The sequence below is a fragment of the Panthera onca genome, chromosome D1 (assembly GCF_046562875.1).
Source record: "Panthera onca isolate mPanOnc1 chromosome D1, mPanOnc1 haplotype 2, whole genome shotgun sequence".
Classification (NCBI taxonomy): domain Eukaryota; kingdom Metazoa; phylum Chordata; class Mammalia; order Carnivora; family Felidae; genus Panthera; species Panthera onca.
Window position 1 is genome coordinate 68,491,936 of NC_138348.1, and position 24,076 is coordinate 68,516,011.

The following is a 24,076-nucleotide window of genomic DNA, read 5'->3' on the forward strand; positions in this document are numbered from 1 at the left end:
ATTGCCCCCTCCCCACTTGGGCCTCATGGAGAGAGCCCACTGTTCAAAGACTCGTCTTCTTTTTGAACAAGTCTCACTGTCACCCCAAATTCATCATTTAATCCTCACCACATCCATGTGAGGTAGGTGTTACCATTCTCATTTTACAAGTAAGGAAACCGGGGACTGGAGGTGAAGCGATTTGCCCAATGTCACAGTTAGTAAATAGCAGAATTGAGATTCACACCCTCTTCTGTCTCCTCTCAAAGTCTGCTCTTTGAACTTGTATTCTCTATGAGTCTCAGCCCTAATCAGACTGCCAGATCAATGGTTTCCTTTTGAGCCCCCCCCCACATCCCTCCCCCCCAGTTACAGAGTCTGGAATTAGCACTAAGATAGCCCGGGTTTGGTGTGCACCCATGTGTCCACCAAATTAGGCTTGTCCTTAACCCTTTATTAGGGACATGCCTGCATTTCTGTAAGACCGGAACTTACCTAAACTCTTTGCTTTGCACTTTACTCTGCCACACAGAGAGCCCACCCTGAATCCCTGACTCCTTCACCTTCTCCTGCCAGTCTCTTCTTCCCAATTGTGGTCCTGATCCAAACTAGATAAATTCTGCACCCCCAACTTCGTTGGCCTGCCTGGTTCTGAGCAATACCCCTATGTGAAAATTGCTGCTGCTATGCCCCAATCCCTGAGATTCAAGTTGTCAGTTGGTCAGTGGGTGTCTAAGGCTCCAACCTAGAAACTAGAGCTAGGCTCAGATTGAGGTAGAGCTGGCCCATAGCTTGGGATGTAGAGGTAAGAAGGAATCTAGGGAGAGAAAGTAGGAAGGAAGGCAAGGAGCAGAACCAATACCCAGGCCCAAAAGCATCAATTCAAAGGAACCAGGCAGAGAGGGGCAACCAGCCAAAAGGGAAGAAGGCTATAACCAGAGCCAACATTAAGGAGCAAGTGGGTGGAGAAGGGAGGACAGAGGTGAAAGAGGCGCTAACTTCCCAAGCACTTGAATGTAGGGCAGGTCTTCTTACAGGATCTGTAAGTACAGCGAGATCGGGCAGGGTCACTAAGCTGGTCCAGACCTGGAACTGACTTCCTTCTGGCTCTAAGCCCTTGAGAACTATCAGGGATTGCTGGCTGGGTGCTCTGATCGCCATCCAGTCCAACCCCAGCATCCTCCCTCGCTCCACCCACATTCATTCATTTACTTATTCAATTAACAAACATTTAAGCTCCATGCAGGTGGAAATGTTGTCTATCTTCTTCATCACTTTTTAAAGTTTATTTAGTTTGAGAGAGAGAGAAAGAGAGAGAGTGTGCATGTGCTTGTGCACACACACATGCCTGAGCACAAGTAGGGGAGGGGCAGAGAAAGAGAGAAAGAATCCGTAGCAGGCTCAAAGCCCAGTGAGGAGCCTATTCAGAGCTCAGTCTCACGACTGTGAGATCACGACTTGAGCCAAAATCACGAGGCAGATACCTAACCGACTGAGCCACCCAGAAACCCCTCCTCTTCAACATTTGAAGGCCTAAAATCCAGAACAATTTTTGGCACACAGTAAGCACTAGATACATGTTAGTCGAATGATTGAATAACTGCTGAATGATCAGAAAATATGTAGTGTCCTAGAGTATACTCCAAATTGTGGCAGTAACCTTAAGTAGAATTCCAAGCACATGTTGTCTGCTGGTATTCACCAATAAGAAAATAGGCTATAAGCTGTCAGCATGTATAGTTTTTAATCAGACATATCCTATACTAAGATCATTTAAAATTTTCTGACAAGAAATGGCATGCAGATTTTAGAGAAGGTAAAAATACACTTAAGTCAGGTTTTAGAACATTAAAATTTTATTTTTTCTTTTTATTAAATTTCCAAACTAATCTTTGGTCAATATTATCAATACTACTAAGCATTTGCCAGTGGTTTCAAAAGAATTTGCAACAAAGAATGCCTGAACATTGCCAATAATTACACAGTCAACATCATAGGTAAAAAATGATGGCATTTGATCACAAAATTTCCTTTGGAGTCCCCAAAGGAAAATATTGATGCAAAGGTTTGAGATTTTACTTTGGATTACTTCTTAGGGCACTAGATCAAGTAACACTCAAAAGTTTTCAAGATGCATGTAAACTCTTCATGCTGACTACAGGATGCTGTGGTTAGTTAGGCTGAAGCTCTCTGTCTGCCATCTGAATACTCAGAGTAAACAAAAAAGGACTCTGGGACTTGCACAGAAACCATGGTAAACCCTGAGGGGGATTTGAACTTTGAATTAAAGGAAACCACAAGCTACCACACTGTTGACCGTGAACATGTTTACATTTTGTATGACTGGGGGCAAGGGCAGATGGAGTTTGGATGACTTACAGAGATGCTGCCTGAGGTGTGGTTAAAGTTGTCTCACAGTGTCGGGAAGAGGACCCAGCTACACGCAGTCAGAGGGTCAGAAGGTCCATGACAAACTTGAGCTTGGGTCGGGCAGGAATTGCCATCCGCTGGGTATGTGGGTGGAGGGAAGGAATACTTAAAACAAGTAACAGATGTCACTTAAAATGATATAGGGCCTACAGAAGATTGCCTAAAGTCTGGTTTATGATTATCAAAAGTGTCAGTCTAAGCATGGAATGGTTTACAAAATTCTGGTAGAGATTTTTCACCTAAAGTCATAGTGTCTTGGGGTAGAATGGATTACATTGAGTAACAGTGAAAACGTTGCTTTGGTCAGTGAAAACTGTCAATGACACATTTCAATTCCTAATTCTTGCTAAATTCTGCCACTCTAAGTAAGATGAAACAGTTGAAGCAATAGCAAATACTTCCCTTCCCTCTGCACTGGGTAATTACATGGGAGTAAATGAGCCAATAAGAAGTAAGCTCCTTGCTTAAAGTTGGCCCTAAGAAGGGCAGGTGGGGAGGGAGTGGGGAACCCTAGGAGAAATCAAAGCTATGATGACAGGCCAGGACTTCTGTGGTCTATGTAACATCCATCCTATGCAGATAACTCCCCAGACTCTACCCCACTCTTTATGCTGTCCCCAGAGCCTCAGCAGAGCCTGGCAGAGCAGAGACTGTGTTTGGGATGAGTCAAATCATGAGCTCTACTAGCTGCCACATCCATCCCTAGGGAAAGGATGCCTGGCCCATTAGGAATACCGCCCTGGGCTTAAGAGGTTGGAGAATGAAGTTTGCATAAATTAGTGCCACTTCCTTCTTTCTCCACTGTGCCTATTATGTAGCTTATTTACTTTAGGAAGTGCCTGATGCCTGGTATGAAACTTCAAAGAATCATGAGGGGTGAGCTATAGAGGAAAGGAAACATTCTAGTTCCTAGAAGCTATTTTGCAACATGGAATGATGTTTTGTTTCCAGGCAACTGGACTATCTGTAGCAGAATCCCAACTAGGAGATGGACAGGTAAGGAGGGACTGGAAAGAGCTGGATACAGGATCACTAGCCGAGCTGGAGGAGGAAGTAGGGAGGGACGGGAAGGGGTTGGAGCAGGGCTCAGCTTAAGTAAGCCAGAATGCCAAAAACTAAAGTGTTAGGCAAGGAAACTGAAGCAGAGGCCCAGCTGTATGGATTCTGGCAACATAAGAGCATTAAGGAAGAGATGCTTGAGATATCCCAGAAAGTATGAAGGCTCAGAGCCAGAGATGTGAGCTGGAATCCGGGCTGTCATTTCCCATCAGCACAACTTTGACAAGCTTCTTAACTTCTTTAAGGCTCAGTTTCCTCATGTAGAATACAGAAATAATACTAATCCAATAGGGATGTTGTGAGAATTAAGCTTTATAAAGTATATAGGTCCCAAATATATAGGCTTAAAAAAATTTTTTTTTAATGTTTTATTTATTTTTGAAGAAGAGAGAGACAGAGCATGAGCGGGGGAAGAGCAGAGAGAGAGCGAGACACAAAATCCAAAGAAGGCTCCAGGCTCTGAGCTGTCAGCACAGAGCCCAACACGGGGCTTGAACCCACAAACTGTGAGACCTGAGCCAAAGTCAGATGCTCAACTGACTGAGTCACCCAAGTGCCCCTCAAACATATAGGCTTCTAAACTATTAGTTTGTCAGCTCCTTGAAAGCAAAGAAGGGATCTTATCAGTGCAGCAATGACCATGAAGACAGAGAAAGCGTTTAATACATGTTTGCTAATAAATGGGGAAAAAATTGCATTATAGACCCTATCTCCAGGTGAAGTTGAAGTTGATAGTCTACACAGTCTCATGTTACTACTCAAAGTGAAGTTCATGAACCATTAACATGATTTGGGAACTTCTTAAGAGATGCAGGATCCCACCCCACCCCAGACCCAAATATCAGAATATGTCCTGATCCCCAGGTGATCTGTCTGCATGTTAAACTTCGAGAAGCACTGCTCAGTCACGATTGACTGAATGAGGAGGCCTGAGTCTCCTGGTGGACGGCTTCTGGTGGCTCTATCTGGGAGGGGACGGGAATGGCAGGAGCTCTCAGGGAATATCCAAACTGATTCCTTAAATTGTGACCATGGTCTCTCAGGGTATGAGCAGATGGCCAGGCTGCTCTGCATCAGAGGAGCTGGGACCCCAATCTGGCCAGGCAGGGATAGCATACTGATTCCATAGATGTGTGAGCAAAGGATGAGTTTCAGAGCCTCAGCCTGGACTCAAAGGCAATATCTACAGGCAAGGAGGCAAGAAGCCAAGCCCAGGGGACTCGGGTGAGGGTGAATGAGAAGCTAAAATGAGTTATGCTGCTCTGGAGCACCAAAGTCTAGAGAATAAGAGTTTGGAAGAAAAAGAAAGCAGACGATTCAACCAGTACTTATGGTGCCATTTATGAGTAAGACAGGGAGTGAGTTCTCATTTTAAGAGAGGTTGGTCCTCATTCTCAGGCTCACATTCTTTCCCGTGTAGGTAGATGTGTCTTTATAGCTGTGTGGGTGTAGTCTGAGGGGGACTCAGCATTACAACGCACTTGTTCCTTGTGAAGCCAGATAAAAGGCTTGCTGGAAGGTTCCTCTGTCCTGCTGACATAAAGAGACATCAGTCAAGCTGGGAAAGTGGAAATTTCAGGGATTGTTTTTGAAAGTTCTGTAAAAAAAAAATGAACAGGAAGTCCCAGAACTTTTGCCCACACCATAATCCTATATTTTCAGTAAAGAATGGGCCACTCCTCTAGAGGCAATATGTCCACACCCCTAGGAACCCAGATAGCATTCTCTCAGGGGGCACAGCACAGGTGCCAGAGCTGGAGGGGACTTGGTAGTTTTCAATCATTTTTAAGTCATGGAACTCTATTTCCTAACACTGTTGGACGCTCAACACTTGAACTGGATATTAGTGAATCTACTCTTACTGAAGAGAAACTGAGGACCAGAGCCATTCCCTTCCACCCCCTACACTCCAAGGCCCTCTGAGGCTCCTAGGTAGAACCCCCTTGTTTCCCAAAGGCAGTTTGAGAAGGATTTCTCTATACCAGTCCCACTGATGAATGAGGAAGATGAGGCCCATGCAGACAAGATCTTCCTTGACCTGGCACAGGCTCATCTCACTACCCAAGTGACTCCCTACAGTTTGGCCATTGTGGACTTTCTTCAGTCTTCAGAACATTCCATGTTCTCTCTTCTGGGCCTTTCTACATGCTATTCTCTCTGCTTGAAACACTCTGCTCCTCTCCATGCCTCCTTGTCTTCCCACCCCACTCCTGCCTGCTGGACTCCTCAGTAACCTCTGGATCTCAACAAAGGCCTATTTGCTCTGTTCAAAGGCCTATTTGCAACTGAGGCACAGTTGCCAGCTCAAAGGTGTGAGATTGCTGACTGCCCCTCCACCCAAATATGGGGTGATTGTGAGCAAATCCTTCTCCAGTCCACGTTGATTCCTTCTCAGGGAGTTCTGACTGATGTACAACAATGTGAGGTGAAGATCCAAGTAATGGGGAAAATGTGAAGGAAATGCAAAGTGAGACACACTTAGAAGATGTTGGTAGGTCCATGTGACAGCAGCCTTCAAAGTGGTCATACAGAGTTATTGGCAGATATTTGTTTCTTATAATGACAGTTTTCAGAGATCATCCTGACCTGCTACCCTGAGAGTTTGGAAGACAAGAGGTCTTCAATATGACTACCTTCTAACCCCAGTAACTATATTTGACATTACTAGTAGATAATCTTGCAAAAGTTCCACAAGAAATTATTGAAGACTTCACCAATGACAAAATACAGACACAAAACATGCTACCTGGTATATCTCAGGCATTTCTGTGGTGGATGCATGAATCTCTCCTGAAACACCCATCTGACAATCAATCAATCAATCAATCAATAAACAAACAAACAAACAAACAAATAAATCTGAAGTAATGTTGCACTAAAATTGTTCTATACATGCAAGGAGCTACAAATGCTAAGTCAACATATTCCAAAATTGGCTCACCCCATTAGTATGTGGGCAGTAAATTGTTAAAAAAAAAAAACTAATTATCTTTTTAGATAGTATTACCCCAAACATTATTTTTACAAGCTTTGTAGAGTAAGTCAACAGGTTAAGTCAAGTCTCTGCTTAAGCTTCATTTTATTTAAAGTGACACTTCCTGGTAAACAGGTTTTAATTAAAAAGGAAAATTACATTTGCATCCCTGGAAGATAAAGGAGAAACTACAGACTATTTCACTATCTACACTCTCTGTTTCTACTTATCTTTGGCACCAGTTACAAAGGAAAACTACCTGGAAGGATAATTTCTCCCACAAAAATCCCTTCCGATTAGACAGGACTTAGCAACTTATAAAGTATATTCATATACGTGATTTCATTTGATCCTGTCAACGGCCCTGAATGGCACATATAACAAGAATTAGAGTTAACTTCATATCATAAATGAGGATGCCATGGGTGCTACGTGACTTGCTCATGGTCACCCTGATGGTAGGCAATCAGCCAGGCTTTGAATACAAGGCCTGTGATCACAGCTCTATCTCAGAGCTGTCATCATCAGGTAAACTGTGGTTAAGTCGGCCTGATGTCTTAGATCATATTATAGAGGGCCCGGGAAGGGTCTTCAAGTTGCTGTGGTTCTCAAACTATACCTCTTAGAACCCCAAAGGTCCCTAGTGATGCTTAGGAAGCCACCATAGGGAACATGAGAAGACCGGATACTGGGCTAATATCCCAATCAAGGATCTCTGTTTTCATGTCTCATATACTGATGTTTCAAGTAAAATTTCTTTGGAAGAAAGTATTCCACTGCTTAGAAAAAAAAATTTGAAACTCCAATATACTAGTCCAAACTTGTCATTTTGCATATTGGAAAAGACCCATAAAGATCACATAATTTGTCCATTTTCACACCCAACTTAGATTGAAAACCACACCCAGTCGATGACCCTGTGATTGGGATAAGAGTTAAGTCTCTCAGTACAGTGTTTTGTCTCCATCTGAAGTTCCCCAACCTGAGTGTGTATCAGGATCGCCTACAGGGCTTGTCACAGATTTCTGGGTCCCATGTCCAGAGGTTCTGACTTAATAGGGTTGGGGTGGAGCCTGGGAATTTGCATTCTCAACAGATTCCAGATGACACTAATGCTGCCGGACCACCAGTCTACAGAGTACAAAACAACTGAAAAGTCTATTGAATTGACCAGCAAATTGTGCATTTCCTCAATTTTATTTCACTCTGGAAAAGCAGTAAAGGAAAATTTCTCCTTCAGAATTTATAAACCCATTGCTTTAACCATGTCAGTATACATTCCTCAACACCTAGTGTTGATATGCTATCACATCAAGATCCCAAACCCTCCATGTAGCAGATAACACTGAAGTCCCAGTTCATACTCCCTCATCCAACCTCTGAGTTCACTGGCATCTACAGTGGGCAGTTTTCATGCACACAGCCAGCTTTCTATCTCAATGGATGGCATATCGTTGGTGTCTCTGAGGACTTTCTTTAGCCAACAAGAGCTTGCTTACTCCGTGTGTGTGTGTGTGTGTGTGTGTGTGTGTGTGTGTGTGTGTAATTAATGTCCCCGTTTTCCAGGGCACCCTTCAAACAATGAAGACATGAATCTGCAGATAAACACTCCAGGTTCCCTATCTCTCGGTGGGATCATTTTTATAAGTTTATTTATTTTGAGAAGCGGGGGAGGGGTGTAGGCAGAAAGAGGGAGAGAGAGAAACCCAAGCAAGCTCCCACCATCAGTGCAGAGACTGACATGGGGCTCACTCTCATGAACCATGAGATCATGACCTGAGCTGAAATCAAGAGTCTGACGCTTAACTGTCTGAGCCACCCAGGTGCCCCTCGATGGAATAATTTTGAAGCTTGTTCAAATGACTCCTCAGAGGGTCCCCAGTGAGATTGTGCCCCAGTTTCACACAGCAGTAACTCACTTATTCATCACCCTTTGTTGGCATTTCTCCCTTTCTATCCACCTTCCCCACTCCCTCACTTGTGCTTCCTGAGATCACTTCCTAAATAAACTACCTGCATTCCATGTTCTTGTTTCAGGGTCTGCTTTTGGGAAAAAACAAACCAAGACACTCTATCTCATAAGTTGTTCACCAAATTCACAGAAGCATCACTTCCCAGCTGACTCACACCTGTTCTTGCTCACCTTTCATATCTCTGCCTTGGGGTTTTATCCACAGGTCTTCCAATAACACCATTAACACCAACTTAGGGTGCACAAGATGGGTGTTAAATAAGTGAAACAACAATTGTTGCTGCCCTAACAGCAGCAGAAATAGAGACTGTTGAATGTGTGAATATGATTCACTGACTGTACACTTAAGTAGTCACTCTTCAAAAAGAGGCCCAAGTTCATCAGTCATATTTGTGAAGGATGCCAGCTTTAAAAAAAATTGGCATTGGGGCACCTGAGTGGTTCAGTTGGTTAAGTGTCCGACTTCGACCTAGGTCATGATTTCACTATTCCCAAGTTCGAGCCCCACGTCAGGCTCTGTACTGACAGCTCAGAGCCTGAAGCCTGCTTCAGATTCTGTGTCTCCCTCTGTCTCTCTGCCCCTCCCCGACTCACACTCTGTCTCTCAAAAATAAATAAACATTATGCATATTTTTCAGGGCATCACTATAAATATAAATATTTTTAAAACTATCAATTCTGAAATGGAGAGAAGTTTCCTTTTGTACTGTTAAAGCAAGATTAACTTTCAGCTAATATTTACATTTGAGGAGTGGAGTTTCAGCAGTGAAGGCATTGACGTTTGTCAAACTGTCATGCAAATCTCAATGAAAAAGAAAAAAAAAGAACTATGTGAGAAGCAATTAAATTGTCCTCAAATTGAAGCCAAAGAATAGATACAGATCCTTTGGTTAAAAAAACAATTAAATGAATCAAACTTCATCCTAAATAATAGAGCTATTACATGTATTTCATTCCACTTGTTATTGATGGCTTAATTTTTTTCTTTTTTGAAAAAATAGTCTTATTGCGGGATAACTGACATATAATGAACTGTACATATTTAAAGTGTACAACGTAATAAATTTTGACATATATATGCACCCAGGAAACCACCATGTGCACTTATTTTTTAAAGCAATATTCTCAAGTTTAAGTCTATATTATTTTAAAATCCAATTTCTGGAATAATGCATTAATTATCATATTGATGCAGTGATTCCTTGTGGGCTAAAAGTTCTTTAAATTACTCCCTATTTCAAATGGCTATATATGAGTATGCTCAAAAAACTGGTTGGCCCAATTCCCAAGAACTTAGACATAGCTGGCAAATAATAATAAAAGCTACCACTCATTAAGGATCTGTCATTGCCAGGGTCTATTTTGTAGCTCTTTAAATATATCAGTTGTAACCCTCACAACAATTCCATGAGGTAAATGTTACTAATGCTATTTTACAAGTGAGCAACTGAGACTTAGAGACATTTAAGGGGTATGACATGACAGATCTGGGAACTATATTCCCTCCATTATATAATATTCCCAAAAATGTTTATTAGCTTTTTATAAAGTTTATTTATTTTGAGAGTGAGAGCACAAGCATGAGCAGGGGAGTAGCAGAGAGAGGGAGAGAGAGAATCCCAAGCAGACTCCACCCTGACAGCATGGAGCCTGATGCAGGACTCAATTCCATGACTGTGAGATAATGACCTAAGCTGAAATTTAGACTCAGATGTTTAACCGACTGAGCCACTCGGGTGTCCCTTATTTCTTATTTATTGAACAAATATGCCCTGGACCCTAAGTTAATGTTGAAGATACAGCAGTGAAAGTAATTGATACGAAATTTCTTCAGTGATGAAGAAATTTACTATTTCAATGAAATACAGTTGCACAAATAATTGATTACAATTGCTATTAATGCCTACGGGAGAAGTACAAGGTGCTGTAAGAGCATGAAAGGGGACCTGATCTAGTTTGGGGGTAGGCAGTCAGAGGAGGCATTCATAAGGAAGTAATCTTTAAGCTAAGACCCAACAAATTAGTGGATCTATAATTTTTTAAGTAGGAGAGGTGACATAATCAGATTTGCAAGACTATTTAAGGGAAAGCCACTTACCTGGTAGCAGGCAGTACAGGAGGAAAAATGTCTTCCTTGAGAATTGCAAACTGCAAGCTCAACCCTCGGGCAGGGTTGGAACCAGAATCTACATGCCTATGTAACACAAGAAAACCTCATCACACCTAAATATTGTTCAGAGTGGTTCTTGGTTAGTTAATGCTCTCAGGCATTTAGGTTAGTAAAAGCAAACTTGCAGGGACAAAAACCAACTTTCAGAAAGTTCACACATAATAAGGTTTCCATGGACATGAACTCACAATCAAAACACCATGAAACAAGCTGCCATGAGCAAGTGTTAGCATAAACAATAAAGTATACCAGAATTAGAACTGCAAAGACTGCAGATATTAGAATTATCAGATTGAGAATATAAAATAAGTTTGTTTGATACATTTAAAGAAATAAGAATATCAAAAGTACAATTAAGAAGCAAGATATTTTTAAACTGATCAAATATATTTGAAAAAGAACAACACAGAACAACTTAAAATTTTATGTGTAGATAGATAGCATTAACCCTTTATCTCTTAAATATATTGCACGTATTTTCCTCCAGGTTTGTTGTTTCTGTTTTAACTGAATTTGTGGTGATACTTGCCACTCATTCCTGAATTTTTTATTCTTTGGAGGTTAAATCTGTGTATCATTTGCCTTTAAGGCTTTTGCAGTTTGTCTCTTGCTTAGAAGGGCTTTTTGTACTTCAAGGTTATTTGAAGAATCTTTATTTTTTTAATGTTTATTAATTCACTTTAATCTGTATTTTATATTAACACAAGAGTCAAATGTTGTTTTTAATAGACTGCATTTGGAAATTCCAGCACTGTTTATTAAATAGAACTTTCTTTCTAACTAATTTGAAATAACACTTTTAACATAAATTAATTTCTTGTTCTAGTCAATAAGAATTTAGTTCTCTTAAAACTTCTGACCTCACTTACTCCCTCCCCCATCGTCCAAATTTTGGGATAAATCATCAGTTGACTACTTATATAACAAAAAAGCATGCAAATATTATACACTGATGAAGAAGGTAATTACTACAATTATGTTTCCTTTCTTGAACTTTTTTTTTTCCAGGAGTTAACTATCCACCTTGTTATTTTGAGTTGCACAGTTTCCTATGAATCTATTCAAATGCTTGATTGGACCTGTCAAACACCTATTATTTTCCAGACACTAAAATATATCAAATAATCTTTTTGCTCCACTTTTTTTTCCCCCCTGACAATATCCCCCTCAAACTCTCAAGTTTTCCTACTCCATATGGGCTAATTACTTTCTAGGCCCACAGCACAGCTGTCAGCTAGAATTTCCTTTAGTGCTTTCCTACGCTAGATCCTTCAAATGTCAGTATGTGGAGGTGTTTTCTCTTTAGAGAAACAGCCTCCAGTTTCCTGCCTGGGGGGACATATGCCTGATGGCTCTTTGGAAGAAGGGTCTTTGTGGGAGTAGATCTGAGAAAGAAGGCTGAGGGTACCTCTGTTTATTACTTGAATTTTCCCAGAATCAGCATGTTTCAGTCTCCTGCCATTAACCCAACCCCACCACACCCCTATATGTCTTGTGTCCCTGAGTCTGTCTGGGTCTCTCTGGTTCATTGTCTCCAGAGAACATACTTCCTATCACCTGTGGAGGGTAGTTTCCCTGACTTCAAGGGATAGGGAAGACGCTTTGGCTTTAATATCTGCATAAAAACTTCAACCAATCCTTGCACCTCACTCACCTTTGGTGTACCTGGTACCACCTCAAGTTCTGCATCCTCTATGGGCTCTCAATAGTAGCCTCCTCTGCTGTCAGTTACATTTTGCTCCTCCACTCATTTTCCACCTTTCAAAATTTGCTCACATCTCCTTTCTAATTTTATCAGTCTTTGTGGATTTACACTCCCTCCAACTCTACCCCGCCCCACCTCTTCCTATTTAGTCATGTTTCAGTAGGAGGAGACAAACTCAACTATGTTTAACTAGAAGTCTCTCAACCTCACAGTGCCATATATGTATGTATAGATAGCACTATGAGGTATATAAAACCCCATCCTCAATGAAACAATCACTGATCTGCTTTCCATCACAATAGATTCATTTGCATTTTCGAGAGTTTTGTGTAAGTACAATCATACATATGTATTCTTATTTGTCTGGATTCATCTCTGGATAGATTTGACCTTTATTCAATTCTTAAAAACCAGCTTTATTGAGGCATAATTTACATACAAAGTCACTAATTTTATTTACTTTTATTTAATGCTTATTTTTGAGAGAGAGAGAGAGAGAGCGCGCAGGGGAGGGGCAGAGAGAGAGGGGACTCAGAATCTGAAGCAAGCTCCAGGCTCTGAGCTGTCAGCACAGAGCCCTACATGAGGCTTGAACCCACAAACTGCGAGATCATCACCTGAGCTGAAGTCAGACACTTAACTGACTGACCCACCCAGGTGTCCCCAAAGTCATCAATTTTAAATATAGAGCTTGAGAAGTTTTGATACATGAATATCATCATGTAATCACCACTACAGTCAAGATGCAGAACATGTGAAAAGGAATATTTAAATATTTGCTTAAACTTAAGCAAAATTTTAAGGGAAACAATTTCTTAGTTTCAGAGAAAGTCATGTGCTGTATGCACACAACATTCAGGCATCATTCCATGGACACAAAAATCAGTGCCATTTTACCTCCCTTTTCAAGTTACACAGTTGTGAGAACTTGCACTCTTGATTATTTATAGGGAACCTTTGTGATGACTTATAACTTTTTTTTTTTTTTTTACAAATACCCCTTTGGTGTCTTAGGAAATAACTTCAAAGATTAACAGAAGAGGTCTTGTAAGGGAGTTCGATTAAAACCTAAACTGTATTTGCATACTGTATATACTTTGATTCATTCACTGCTGTGATTCATCTGTCTCCAACCAGGCTACTGGCCCCATAAGAAAGTGTCACACAGCTCACAAGTTTCTGTTCAGCCATGTTGTCTCAGTGCTCTTTGCTCCTATCTTGTGTCCCAGCCTCCAGTCTCTCCCCATTCCACTCCCACCTAGGTATCACTGTTCATTAATATTTCTGAAGTCTTACTTTTATGGCAGGGCACCTTCCACACTTCCCAGTGCTCACAGGAGTAGGTCTGAGTTCCGTAATGCTGCCTTCAACTTCGTGTGCTCCACCTTATTTATGTTCAAACTGTGGGGAGCTGGGAGCCATTTCCAGAGAGTCATGTGGCTGAGCCCGGTTGTTGTTGTGCAGGGTGGGCTGTGTGTGTTTTATCCTTTCCAAACCCAGCACAACATGTGGAATGGCCTGGGTCTAGAAAAAAGGTGTTAGGATTTGTTGCAAAAGAATAAAAATTTACACCTTAAGCTTTATTTAAAAATCACAGTAAAGCTTTTAATTAGCTACTGTAAAGAGAGTTCAGTAATTTATGTGAATATAGAGATTTAGGTGTCACAATAACTTAGAGGTTTTATGCTCCATGTGTAATTTATTTGTCAGATACAGAGCATGACATGCCTTACTTACTTTCTGGTTTGTTTTTTTTTTAAGATTTTTTTTTTTTAAGTTTATTTTTTTGAGCGAGAGAGAGACCAGGGGAGGGGAAGAAAGAGAAGGAGAAAGAATCCCAAGCAGGCTCCACACTGCCAGCGCAGAGCCCGACATGGGGCTTGAACTCACGAACCATGAGATCATGAGCCAAGCCAAAACCAAGAGCCGGACACTTAACTGACTGAGCCACCCAGGTGCCCCCTGGGTTACTTTCTGAAAAGCATCATCATTTATTTATTTATCCAAACATTCATTAAATATCTCTTGAGCAACTATTACTTGTCAAGCTCTGTGCTAGGCATTGCCAATACATTTGTGAAGCAGAGAGATCTTGTCTATAGCCTTACAGAGCTAGCACATTGGCTGAATGAGTCATGATAAGGATAAGCAGAGCTACGGATGGAAAGTAAACTGGGGGCTGTGGAGGCCACTACTGCCCTGCTCACATCCCCTCAGCACCCACTGGGCAAGCCAAAGGCTTCTTCCTGCAAGAGACTCTCAGGCTGAGTAAGGCTTCTCTGGCCCACAGCAGGCAGGAGCATGCTCGGCCCTAGTATGGTGCAGGCCGTCAGTGCCAAGGAATCAGTGCCCTCAGGAGCGGTCCTCAACCCATGGTAAATAAGACTTGAGAGTTAACTACGCAGCTCCCTCACCCTCTGGGTGTTCTATACTATCTAAGCCTGGGCTGCCATAACAAAATGCCATAGACTGCGTGGCTTAGACAACAGAAATGTATTTTCTCACAGTTCTGGAGGCTGGATGGCTGAGATCAGGGTGCCAGCATGGGTGGTTTCTGGTGAAACCTCTCTTCCTGGCTTGTGGATGACCACTTTATCACTGCGTGTTCACGTGACCTCTTCTTTGTGTGCTCTCTCACGAAGAGAAAGAAAGACCTCAGGGGAGCTCCTTGGTGTTACTTCTTAGAAATACGCTAATGCTACTGCATCAAGGCCCCACCCTTATGATCTCATTATAGGCCCTCCTTAATTTTTAATTATCTCCTTATTGTCCCTATCTCCAAATATAGGCATATTGAGGATGAAGGCTTCAACATATGGATTTGGGGGAACACAATTCAGGCTATGGTGTATACTGTCTCCCAGAGTTCCCCAGTGAGACTGAGCCCCAGTCACCCATCTCCCATGAATCCATTCATTAAGGCACTCTGAATAGCCTTCTTTTTCTTCCTTCCCCATTCCTCTATCTTCCTACCACAGCTTCCTGAGATTACCCCCCACATAAACCACTTGCACTCAAATCCTAGTCTCAGGATTTGTTTTGGGGGGAACCCCACCAATGACTGGAGCATATATCAGGGAACCAGACTTATGCCTAGTGGGCCTGGATCTTAGAAAGTCTTACCAGCTGTGCCAGGTGGGAAGCCATTTAAAGTCTTAAGCCAAAGGAACGAATCTCTGGTAGCATGTGGAGAAAAGATTCAAAGACGTAAGAAGCTGATACAGGGCAACTAACAGGGAAGCTATTTCTTCAGTCAAGTCAGAAGAAGATTGTGATCAGTACTAGGGAGGAAGCAGTGAAGACAGAGCCTGACATGATGCCTAGTCCATAGTAACTGCTCAACAAATATTTTTGGATGAAAATTAATGAATAGGTTCAATGTACCAAATCACTAGATAGACTGTCAGAACTTGAAGACTCGTTTCATTTGGGATTTGAGGAAAAGGAAAGAGTCAAATCTTCAGGCTTGAACAGCTAGGTGAATGCTGACGCTATTTACTCAATATGGATCATAGCTTTGAGGATCAGCAAGTTGGAGGGGTAAGAGATAATGGGTTTGGGGCATGATGTGCCTGTGAGACATCTAATTGATGCTGAGTAGGCAGCTGGGTACACAGGTTTGGAGCTGGGTTAGAGATGCATATTTGGGTCCCACCAGATATAGCTGCAAACTGCGTGGAGCAAGCCCTCTCCAACCACATGGGAAATGTGACCCAGAAGAGCTCCACGTTTTCCTATTTTCTGGAATTCTCTCTAAAATAACATTTCAGAAGGAATATGAGGGAGAACTAATATCCATTGAGAACCTACTATAGGCCAAGAATTGCACTAGGTGTTTAATCTTCAGAACAGCCCTGAGAGGTATGAAATATTATCTCCATTTACAGACGAGGAAATTAAGGTACAGAAAGGAGGTCATTTATCCAAGTTCACAGCTGGTCAGCAGCTTCAGAAAAACTCTAGACTGTCCTAGTCCAAATTTCATGTTTAAAATAAGAATCAACAAAACATGGTTCTGTATCCTATGACTCTTAGTCTCACCAGACTTCACAATGTGCAATTCCCAAAGTCAGGTGCATTCAGTAGTAGAGTCTTTCGATTCCAGGGACCAAAGGTTATTCTCTCTGCAGCCCTCTGTTCAGCTCCTCATCCCTCATTTGAACAACTCTCTTTCCAAGTGGTCCCCCTGCTGGTGACCCTACTGTGGTAAAGCCCCAACTGAAGTCTCTCAATTTCTGTCTCCGCAGATTTGCTTTCTCTGGACATATCATTTAAATGGAAGCATATAATGTGGTCTTTTGCAATGATGTTCTCAGCCAGTGTGCTGAATAAAAAGTAAAATATTTAGTATTTCCTCAACACCATATGTAACATAGAGAGTAACCCAAAACCTCATTATTTTTTTTAATTTTTTTTAATGTTCATTCATTTTTGAAAGACAGAGAGAGACAGACCACAAGCAGGGGTGGGGCAGAGAAAGAGGGGGACACAGACTCTGAAGCAGGCTCCAGGCTCTGAGCTGTCAGCACAGAGCCCAACGTGGGGCTCGAACTCATGAACTGCAAGATCATGATTTGAGCCAAAGTCAGATGCTCAACCAACTGAGCCACCCAGGTGCCCCTTTTTATTTAAAAATATAGCACACCATCTTGGATTTGCTAATACTGATACACAGTAGTGCAAACATTTTTTTAATAGATCTGCATTAAACTTATACATTTATTTGGAAAGATTAATACTGATATTATTCAATGTTATATATTTTCTATTCCTGGTATGATCCAGTCTGTTAAGTCAAAAGTTTTGAGAACTTTAAGAAAACTATTATTTAGGTTTTTAACACATACTATCTGTATCAAACTCTTTTTCTGGTGATATTTTTATATGGCACATTTTCCCACAGTCTATTCTCTCTCTCTTTTTTTTTAATGTTTATTTATTTATTTTGAGAGAGTGTGAGAGAGGCACAGAGATAGGGGCAGAGAGAGAAAGAGAGAAAGAGAGTGAGAGCAAGAGTGAGAGAGAGAGGATCCCAAGCAGGCTCCATGATGTCAGTGCAGAGCCTGATGTGATCATGATATGAGCCAAAATAAAAAGTCAGACACTTAAGTGACTGAGCCACCCAGGTGCCCCCACAGTCTATTCTAAATCATTGTTTCTAACAGACAGGGAAGCTATTGAATTGCATATTCAAATTTTGGAAAACAGTATGGAGGTTCTTCAAAAGATTAAAAATAGAACTACCACATAATCTAGCAATCCCATTTTGGAATATTTACCCAACAGAATTGAAATCAGGATGTCAAAGAGGTTATCTACACTCCCATGTTCACTCCAGCATCATCCATAATAACCAAAATATTGAAACAACCTAAATGTCCCTTGATGGATGAATAGAGAAAGAAAACATGGTATAGGGGTGCCTGGGTGGCTCAGTCAGTTAAGCGTCCGACTTCGGCTCAGGTCATGATCTTGCGGTCCGTGAGTTCAAGCCCCGCGTCGGGCTCTGCTGACAGCTCAGAGCCTGGAGCCTGTTTCAGATTCTGTGTCTCCCTCTCTCTGACCCTCCCCCATTCATGCTCTGTCTCTCTCTGTCTCAAAAATAAATAAACGTTAAAAAAAATTTTTTTAAATAATAATAAATATTAAAAAAATTAAATTAAAAAAAAGAAAACATGGTATATTCATACAATGGAATATTATTTAGCTTTAGAAAAAGAAAAAAATCCTGCCACTTGCAACAATAGCCTGCAGGACATTATGCTAAGTGAAATAAATCAGACACAGAAGGATAAATACTGCATGAATACACTTATATGAGGGATCTAAAATAGTCAAACTCATAGAAGCAGAGAGTAGATTGGTGGTTGCCAAGGGCTTTGGAGAGGGAAAATGGGTAATTGCGGTTCAAAAGGTATAAAGTGTCAGTTATGTCAGATGCATAAATTGGAGAGATCTGCTACTAAATACAGCACCTATGGTTAACAATATACACTTAAAATTTTGTGAGAGAGTAGATCTTAGGTTGTGTTTCTTACCACAGTAAAAAAAAAAAAAAAATCAACTGAAAACAATTATACAAACACAGTTCTTAAAAGATGGAAGTCAGAATCCATACTGCCTCATTCTCCAGATGTGAGGTAGTGTCGCTCCCTATGTTCTAATTCTTTTAATATGTTTGTTGGAGGCAAAGTTTCATAGACTACTTCCTGGTGTGGGGGTGAGCATCTCACCTGAGTCATAGAAGGTTCCAGAGATTGGGCAAGATTGAGCCAGAGAGATGAGGTCATTCTTTTTGCCAATCATTGCAATGTTGCAAAAGGCAGAGGTAGTGTCTTGGACAAGAAACTAGACCTAAGTGAGAGGCCCTTAGGCAGAAGAAAGAAGTATGATCAGTGGAGTTCATCCTGGACCATGTCCCCTTCTTGACCTCTCCCAACCCCTTCCCACTGTAGCCAGAGTGAACTTTTGTCACCATGAAAGATGGTTCAGAGGACCTGTGACTACTGGCTAGCTCCTCTCCTTTCTCTGGGAACCTATTCTCTAAGCATTTGTAAATTTCTTTCAGCTCCAAAAAACACATCATTTTCATCTTTACCTCTAGGCCTTTGCCCATACCCATCACTCTGTTCCAGCCCCCTTCACATCCAACCCTCCAAACTGACTAATGCCTGCTCATTGTCAAGTCTCTGTTTAGACCTCATTAGGAATTTTTTCCTGACCCTCAAGACTGGGTTAGGTTTTCCCTTTTCAGGGGCTTTTACCCCTATTCCACAGACCAGCCGAATGTGTTGTGATTGACTATTAACTTGTCTACTCCTCACTCCCCCTAGACTGAAAGCTTCTTCAGGCAGGGACAGAATCTGCCCAACATCTGACCTCATGAGATACCCTAACTTAGAACTTCCCAATCAACTTGCTCCCAAACTCCTGATCCATAGGCACTGTGAGATAATAAGTGATTGCTGTTGTCCTGAACCATTAAATTTTGGAGTAATTTGTTATATGGTAATGGATAACTAATACACTATCAAAATTTAGAAGCTTTAAACAATCGTATCCCAGATTCTGCAGGATAGCAACTGATGACCTCCTGGTGCTTGTGGCATCAACTATGGCACAACTCAGCATTACTCAGCTGGTGGATGGGCCGATTGGGAGGATCCAAGACAGCTTCACTCACATCTTGGGCACTTTTTGGGCTAGAAAGTAGTCTCCGTTGGAATAGATTACCACAGAGCCTACACTTGGCCTCTCCAGAATGGCTGTCTCCAAGTAGATGAACTTTACATGGCAGTTGGCTTCCCTCAGAACAAGTATCCCCAAAGAACCCAGAAGAAGCTGTACTTTTTATGACCTAGCCCTGGAAATAACATACAGTCATTTCTACTATATTCTCTTGGTTGAAGCAGTCATAAGACCACCTAGATTCAAGAAGTGACTCCACCTCTTGATGGGAGGAATATCAAAGAATTTATAGCTATTCTTTTAAAAATAAATTAATTATTAAGGTATAATTTATATGCAATAAAATGCACCAATTTAAATATGCAATTTGGCAAGTTTTAACACATGACTATGTATTACCCTGTAACTACCATCACCATCAAGCTACAGAACATTTCCTTCATCCCAAAGTTCCCTTCTGCCTCCTTGCAGTCAATCCCTTTACCCTTCCCTCCTAGTGCCAGGCAACCACTAATCTGCTTTCAGGCTCTTCTAGAATTTTGTGTGACACCATATATGGTTTTTTACAGTTGGCTTTTCACTTAGCTAAATTCTTTTGAGACCCATCATGTTGTTTGTTGCATGAATCAATAGTTCATTTATTTTTTATTGCTAAGTAGTTTCTGTTGTATGTCTATATATGTTTTGTTTTAGCAGTTACCTGTGGATGGACATCTGGGTTGTTTCCAGATTTAGATTATTATGATAAAGCTGTTATGAACATTCATTTTCATTTCTCTTGAATAAATATCTAGGAGTGGGGTTGCTGGGTCATACTGGAGATAGATGTTTCAACTTTATAAAAGACCACTCAATTGCTTTCCAAAATGGTTGTGCCATCTTATTTTCCCAGCAAGAATATATGAAAGTTCTAATTGCTCCCCACCCTTGCTAACACATGGGATTGTCAGTCTTTTTAAGTTTAGCGATTCTATTGGGTGTGTAGCAGTATCTCATTGGGGTTTTAATTTGCATTTCTCTGATGACTAATGATGTTGAGCATATTTTCATGTACTAATTGGTCACTGATATATCTTCTTTTGTGGAGTGTCTATTCAAATCTTTTGGCATTTGTAACTGGTTATTTTCTCACTACTGAGCTTTAGAAGTTGTTTACAAATTACAGATACCAGCCTTTTGTCAGGTCTATGTATTAAAATACTCTCCTCCTCAGGGCACCTGGGTGGCTCAGTCAGCTGGGCGTCTGACTTCGGCTCAGGTCATGATCTCATGGTTCTTGAGTTCAAGTTCTGCGTTGGGTTCTTTGCTAACAGCTCAGGGCCTGGAGCCTGCTTCAGATTCTGTGTCTCCCTCTCTCCCTGCCCCTCCCCCACTCGCACTCTGTCTCTCTCTCTCTCTCTCTCAAAAGTAAACATTAAAACATTTTTGTAAAGAAATATTTTCCTCCAGACTGGCTTGCCTTTTCATCTTCTTCAAACTGACTAAAGAGCAGAATTTTTTAATTTTGATGAAGTCCAAATTATTATTTTCTTTTTTTTTAATTCATGCTCTTGGTGTCCTATAAAAGAAATCTTTGCCTACTCAAGATCACAAAGATTTTTCTCCTATGTTTTACTCCAGAAGTTTTATAGTTTTAGCTTTTATGTTCAGATCTATGATTCACTTTGCGTTAATTTTTTCAAGGTGCATAGTCAGGTCAAGACTCATTTTTTTCCCAAACATATGCAATAGTTACAGTAGCCTTTGTTGAAAATACTATCCTTGCCTCTTTTATTTAGCTTGCCACTTCTGTCTGAAGCAACTACCTATATGTGTGTGTATGTATATATATAAAATAAAATATATAGTCAAATATATGTAAATATATGTATATATATTTTTGTGTATCTATTTCTGGATATTTTTGTCACGTTCTATTGATCTGTACATTTACCTATGTAGTCATATTTTAAAACTGCCAAACGCATAGCAACTCACTGTAGCTGAACTGGTCTCATGACATCAGACACCAAAGCCCTTAGGCATGGTCCATATTACCTGGCTCAGGCTCCTGGGAGATGGCATGCTGGCTCCTGCTTACCATTCTGGGCTCCTCTCCCTCAGAGAGAATGAAGAGATCATAAAAAATTAGTAAGGAGGAGGAGGTATGTGGGGAAAAAAAGAGATGTGATCTCTTTTTGCCAGAGTTCTGGTCATTCAAGTTAAACTCGGTGTGAAGAAATGAAGATATGAGGAGAGATTGCAGAGCTATGTCTCTGGCCTAAAAGAAAAAGTTAGGACCCATATAAATTAGATGGGAAACAATCCCATTTTACAATATTGAAACATGCCAATGGATGTTGCATCACAACACAATACCCTCTATGGGTTTGTTACAGTGTCTGCATAAAGGTAATGTAAGCCTTTCCTCTCAAGAGAATATTTTACTTCATGACTTTTTTTTAAGTTTATTTATTTATTATTGAGACAGAGACAGCGTGAGTGGGGGAGGGGCAGAGAGAGATTGAGAGAAAGAGAGAATCCCAAACAGGCTGCACACTCTCAGCACCGAACCTAACGTGAGGCTCGAACTCACGAAACCGTGACATCATGACCTGAACAGAAACCAAGAGTCAGAGGCTTAACTGACTGAGCCACCCAGGCACCCCGACTTTTTTTTTTTTTTTTTTTTTTGGCAAAACACCTATTTAATTATCTCATATTTGTCAGGAACAAAATTTTTGAATAAGAAGTTATCAGGGTTTTTCTGTTTCTGAAAAGTAACCTTATTTTCAGTAAACTTTCTGATTTACTAAAAGTTTTAACTGGTTTACAAAGTCAATATGTTAATCACTAGCTCAGGCGTCTAAAAATTATTGTGAGATTTAATATGAATGCATTTAGTTGATTGCTGTAGGGTCTGTTTGCAGAGGTAGCGATCCTCAGTAAAAGTGGGTGAAAATTTTGAAAAAGTATAAAATGTTTAGCAACTGTGCATACCAAACAGGTTCTCTGGCATTTTGCCAAATCAGACAACGTATCTGGCTCTTTCTACCACAGAAACTCTCCTACCTGTATTTCTACATCACTCAACATGGCAGAGCTAACAGAAAACCAAAGTCAAATGAGGAAACTTGGCAAATGATTATCTGGCTTCACTGTTTGACCACTAACTGGCAAATACCATAACAAAAACTGCCCAGGAGATAAATGAGGGGATAAGAGTACATTTTTGACCCTGGATCCAGGCTCTCATGGAAGAAGCAGGTCTAAGATTTATAGGAACTGATTTGGGAATGAGTTCAACGTACTGAATAATCACAAAACTGTTTTTCCATTTAACAAAAATAATCCCCACACTTCAAAAATTTTGGTGGTAGCTTTTTTTTTTTCTCCTGCAACAGCACTCTATTTAATATTTTTACCCCATAATCCCACCTGTTGGTATTCTAGTTAAGACCAAGTCCTTTAAAACCTTTATCAGATTTGTAGATCCCAGCAACCTGCTGGCATTTAACAAATACACAACACTGATGGAAATAAAGGAAGGTCCAAATGAGGTAAAACACATAAATTGTCTCAAACTGGTTATTTTTTGAATGACTTTTTACTGATGAGAAAAACTCTCTCAGCCAAAAGCTAATATGCGTATTAACTGCTTCAATTCCCTTCTTTTAAGAAGTTCTGAATTTGTTATTAATATAACACAGCACTAGTTAGAAAACGTATGATAAACTAGTTTTTAAAAATCGAATTCAAGAATGCCAAACAGGGTGACTAATTAAGAGTGGAGATTCCAGGGAGCGCCTCACTTCCGTCTCCCCAGGACAGAGGGATAGATAACTGAGTCAGAGGTTAGTGGCCTAAGTAGGTGGTGCCAGGGCGTAAGAAATTGTTGTCTTGAGGCAGAGGATGAGGAAAAATGCAGAAGAGGAAAGGGGAACCTTAAAGGATGTAGGTGTGTGGTGATATTCTTTTCTCAAATGAGGACAGAGCTGCAAAAAGTATCAGGAGGGGCAAAGACGAACCTGCGTTGGTTTCTCGAGGTTTAGGAGCAAAAAAAGTAAAGCGAGAAGCAAAAGAGGCAGGATCTTTCAGATCTTTCAGGATCTTTCAGAGCTGGACATTATCATACAAGCACTTAATCCAGGGCGTTGCAATTCTGTCTGGAGCCAAACCCGAAGGAACTTTTACACAAAACAAGAGCAGAGAGAAGACAAGCCTTGGTCGCTGAAGGGCAGAGTGCGGCAGAAGCCCTCCATGCGCATACAACCCTTTCCCCATCCCGTGAGCTGCTAGGAAACCCAGAGCGGTCTGTGCCTCAGTTTACAGCGGAAGAAACAGACACACAGACCCACGTGACCCGCTCACGGTCACAGAGCAGAGCCGGCTGTCACGTCTCCACACAACTCCCCACTTACCGGTTTGCCACTCCAGGGAGGCAAGGAGGGAGTTGTGTGTTTCACGGAATCAACAGGGGAGTCGTGGCGGTCAAAATCACGCGGGGAGAAGGCGGGAGGACGCGATCTCGGCTGCGAAGGCGGCCGTGCGTGCCCTTCGCCTGGACTCTTCCCCGTGCGGCCACCAGGTGGCGCGCCCGGCCCGCGGGTCGCGGCGGCG

The 24,076-nt window shown here is 41.2% G+C and overlaps 2 long non-coding RNA genes across 8 annotated transcripts; one reads left to right on the forward strand and one right to left on the reverse strand.

Moving 5' to 3' along the window:
- Window positions 1–8,071, forward strand: LOC132661196 (uncharacterized). The gene is made up of 3 exons (XR_009602113.2): window positions 1–122; window positions 3,361–3,405; window positions 8,009–8,071. It is a non-coding gene; the product is annotated as an uncharacterized LOC132661196 (long non-coding RNA).
- Window positions 1,881–24,023, reverse strand: LOC132661195 (uncharacterized). 7 transcript variants are annotated; one of them, XR_009602107.3, is made up of 7 exons: window positions 23,878–24,023; window positions 21,515–21,575; window positions 18,523–18,657; window positions 13,586–13,813; window positions 10,513–10,608; window positions 6,215–6,271; window positions 1,881–4,998 (listed from the first exon to the last, which is right to left on the reverse strand). It is a non-coding gene; the product is annotated as an uncharacterized LOC132661195 (long non-coding RNA). The 7 variants fall into 7 exon arrangements; XR_009602106.3 differs by lacking the exon at window positions 13,586–13,813; XR_013550092.2 differs by lacking the exon at window positions 13,586–13,813 and having other exon boundaries at window positions 1,881–5,001.
- Between the last annotated feature and the right edge of the window lie 53 nt (window positions 24,024–24,076).